The sequence below is a fragment of the Salvia miltiorrhiza genome, chromosome 2 (genome assembly GCF_028751815.1).
Source record: "Salvia miltiorrhiza cultivar Shanhuang (shh) chromosome 2, IMPLAD_Smil_shh, whole genome shotgun sequence".
Classification (NCBI taxonomy): Eukaryota; Viridiplantae; Streptophyta; class Magnoliopsida; order Lamiales; family Lamiaceae; genus Salvia; species Salvia miltiorrhiza.
This window is the reverse complement of record NC_080388.1, coordinates 25,131,433-25,135,671: the sequence shown is the minus strand read 5'-3', so window position 1 is coordinate 25,135,671 and position 4,239 is coordinate 25,131,433. Positions and strand designations below refer to the sequence as shown.

The 4,239-nt window shown below is 33.8% G+C and overlaps 1 long non-coding RNA gene across 1 annotated transcript; it reads right to left on the bottom strand.

Annotated features, from left to right (window-relative positions):
• Positions 1-326: 326 nt before the first annotated feature.
• Positions 327-3,393, bottom strand: LOC131007820 (uncharacterized). Its single transcript, XR_009096305.1, has 3 exons — positions 3,146-3,393; positions 1,145-1,206; positions 327-646 (listed from the first exon to the last, which is right to left on the bottom strand). It is a non-coding gene; the product is annotated as an uncharacterized LOC131007820 (long non-coding RNA).
• Between the last annotated feature and the right edge of the window lie 846 nt (positions 3,394-4,239).

Sequence of the window (4,239 nt, the reverse complement as noted above, 5' to 3'; positions counted from 1 at the left end):
CAGTAACCTCTTACCTCGATAAGCCGGAGGAGATGGAGGTGCTGGGGTTCTCGATTCAAACTCACTCTCAAACTTAACTTTCAAACTAGCCTACGAATTCAAGTTAGACTAGACTCAATTCAAGAATAGATAAAATCCAGGGTTTCGACTCAATCAAGAAATAAACTCAGAACAGACGACCTGCTCTGATACCACTCTGTCGCAGCCCGACGTCTAGCCAGTGATAGCGTAGACCGAGTATCGATACGACTAAATAAAATAATGAAGTAAAGAAGGAAAAACTAGATCAAACAACAAGCGGAAGCTCACAACAACACAAGCAAAAGTGAATAACAATAACATCATCTCAAAGACACAAATATTATCAGCTTCGTAAGTTCAAAAGTACAGGGATTCTCGACAAAGTTTACAAAGCGGACATAGTTAAATATTCACAAAGGTTCATAATTTACAGAGTCTCGCAGCAAAACGTGAACAGACTATATGTATGAAGACATATAGCCGAGAGTATACTTCTTGACTAAGTCCAAAATATAAACATCGACATCAAAAAGCTACCGTATGTAATATAAATACGGTAAAAGGAACAACGTCGTCCAAAAAGTCCCCACCAGCACCAGACCGATCTTCCTCCTTCTCGCTTATCCTGCACATTTAGAAATACATGCAGGGTTGAGTACAAAGTACTCAGTGTACATATGCCGAAAAACAAAAGAAAGCTTGCTCTTAGAGCTATAAATTGAACTTGCCACATTAAGCAACGCACAAGGGTTTTAGTTAGAGAAGAACTTGTGCATGCAATTTCGCAAATCATAGCATCATAATAAAGTAACTGCGCAGTTTAAACATTCATTATGTATGTACCACATCCACTACTCATCATTAAAGGTACTGAGAAGTAGGCCTCCCTCTCAAGTACCGTGACCGGCCGACCCGATAGATGGCTCACAGTCACCTCTGTGCACAAAATCCCGCTTGTGGCAGGACCGAATTCGTCTCAACAGTAGAGGGTAACACACAAGTCATTATTAACAAAACTCGGCAAGTCAATTAGTTTCAAGCGTAACATTAACTCAATTCATAATCATAAGTACCATATCATTTAAGAAAGCTCGTATAATAGGTATATCAAAATAATGCCCACCTGACAAACTTAGCTTACTCTCGTAGTACTTGGACGATCTTACCTCCGTCCTCTGCTCGTATCTTCAGATGTCACAATGTCGGAGTGGTTCATGAGATAAGATAAACCTCAGTTAGAAACTCATTTACTAAAATCCAATCTCGTCTTCAAACTATATAACTCATCACTCATCTTCTATTTACCCAAATAATTCTCAATCCCTAGGTATACTTAACTCCTAAGGATTCACAAGTCCTACTCTCGACTTAACACTCAACTCATATTAAACTCATAACAATCAAGCACATAAACAAGCATAATCACATAAACATATCAAATCACACATAGACATGTCACAAACAAACTTCATTCTGCACTGACACGACTTATAAATGTCACCGGACTCGGCACAGAACTCCAATGTAGTGGTAACCTATTCCATTTGAAACCTCTTTGAGTCTAGTTTCATTCAAAAAAAAGTAGGATTAAAAACTCCAAGTAGTTTAGGAGATATGACTGTTTTACTACAGTCTACCATATTCAGTAGTTTTGAGCAATCGAAAACATTGATTTTTGAAAAATAGTAAACTTTTCTAAAAAGGTCTGAAATTTTGTGGGTACATATATCAGATAATTATGTCTTAACAATAAAAATCCGGGCTCCAAAACATTAGGGAAAGATACTGAAAAAGGTGACTCTATTGGTTACTCACCGAACATTTCGGCAGAATGTAGCAGTTTTGGTTTTCTATTTTATAAAAATAGTAAACGAAGTCCAATTGACTTGACATTTTACCGGTATTCCGAAGACGCTCATATAATCGTACCATAAAATTTTCAAGGTCTTTGGGTAACAAGAACCCAACGAAACAGTAGGTATAAAAGGTCATAAAATGACTCCAAACTTGAACATACAAGCAATTATACCTAGACTTTGGATTTCTTCGATGCAAAATTCTCAAAAATTCAAATTAAGCTCATATAATTCACAATAACATAAATACATGATCATATAACTCAAGAAAAAAAATCAAACATCGACTTCCCCTTATACTCGTCACATTCGGCCAACATATAAGTTTTCAGGGGTTGGTCCGTTTCGTCTCATATCGCATATTAAAGCTCAAATAATCATCAAAAAGCCACATATAGACATGTTTGGCTCATAACTCATCTTATATACAAGATCTCATGTATGCACGCAAACTAAACTCGGGAAATTTTCACAAATCAACATCATTAACCAAATTAATCATGCTTTCTCCCTGCTAGTAGTCTAGCTAACATATAAACATCATCAATTCAAGTATTTATCTCTTTAATCAAAAGTTCCCAATTATTAGCAAACTAAACTTAACCAATTTTAGGCATTCTTGACAATTAACCAAATTGATCCCTAATTATCATTTCTATCATGCTTAATAACAATTAAACTTAGCCAATTTAATCAATTAACACATAGATCACAAAGTCCCAATTTTTAACAAACTAAACTTTTTGAAAATTTGTAAACATGCATAAATCATTAATCCAACCTTAGATCTATCAAATTGGCACACTTAATAGCATAAATAAACAATCAATTAGTAAATTAAATCATAGAATCAATTTTACCCAAATTACATCAAACTAACTCATATCAAAAATTACTAATCAATTTCAACCATCAATCCAATCCATCAAATCTCATATAAACACTCTCAATAGCATATATCATCCATCAATTCATCAATCAAGCCTCAAATCCAAAACTTCCCAAATTTACACAAACTAAACTATTTCAAATCTCATATCTCTTTTTAATTCAATTATCTACACATGGAAATAGACTAATTAGGAACCCAATAGTATTTAAATAACATCAATTTAAGAAAAGGAAAAGAAAAAAATTTTGAAGGGTAAAAGACCCACATTTTCGAAAATTACAAAGAGTAAGAGAGGGGGTGTTTTCTTGTTTCAATCATCCATATATACACATATCCAACATAAATAAGTCTAGATCTAAGAGGATTTAGCACTTACTCAAGGATTTGAACAAAAATAAAAATCTCCTCTTTTGACTCAAATCTTGAAACTCCGTCAAATATGCTCTTGATTCAAGGCTATAGATGTTTAGGACTTGATTTGATGGAGTTTCTTGGTATAGAAATGATCTTGGAAGCTTGGGAATTGGTTAACAATGGTGGTAGTGAGAGAAAAAGTGAGAGGGGGAGAGAGTGTAGAGAGGGGCGAAAATGATGGGAAAGGAGAGAGAAAAGAGTTTTGTTTAAATTCTTCAACTTGTTGCCCAAGTTTCATAATGGATAGGGCTTATCCAAACTAAGCTTCTTCAACACACTAGCAAGTGGCTTCCCCACTAGCCCACTTGTCTATTAGCTTAGGTTAATGGTAATTAAAGAATGTAAATGGTGAAATTGTGTAGTAAAAGTGTAGTAGGAGATAGGTTAGGAAAATTACTCACTAATTACACTCATTAATAAATTATCAAGGAATGGTGTGATCAAAATAATTAAACATAATTAGAATACACATAATTCACATCACATCTAGCTCATTAAAATAAATTCCAAGAAATTCCAATAGGAGAAATTTATAATATAAAAGTGAGATCACAATTCACCATTTTAAAAAAAAATTATCTCTATGTTACAACATCCAAGAAAATTATAAATCAAACAATCTCAAATATATCATCACATAGGTCACATAAAAAAAATATCAATTATTCTCACTTAAACATGACCTCTCAATCAGTCAAAATCTAATAACAATTTAATTGTCTCATGAATTCGACTCATCTCTATAGTAAGTCTCACTCACTCACCTCGGCTCTATATCTGGCCAGGTATCCTCTTAACTTAACACTATAAATCGTCTCAATAATAATTAAGCTTCCTTTATCGGAAGCATAAACTACATCATCTCCTCAATTAAATCAGCATTTCTATCAAAACTCATTCTATAAAAAAAATTCACCCACTAGTTCTATCATCAACTTATAAAATACTCACATCTCAATCTTATAAAAAGAAATTCCATCCCTAATAAGCTAATGCTAGAATCTCGACACTCTTAAAAGCGAATCCTCAAAATAAATAGTATGGAAAACTGCGGGT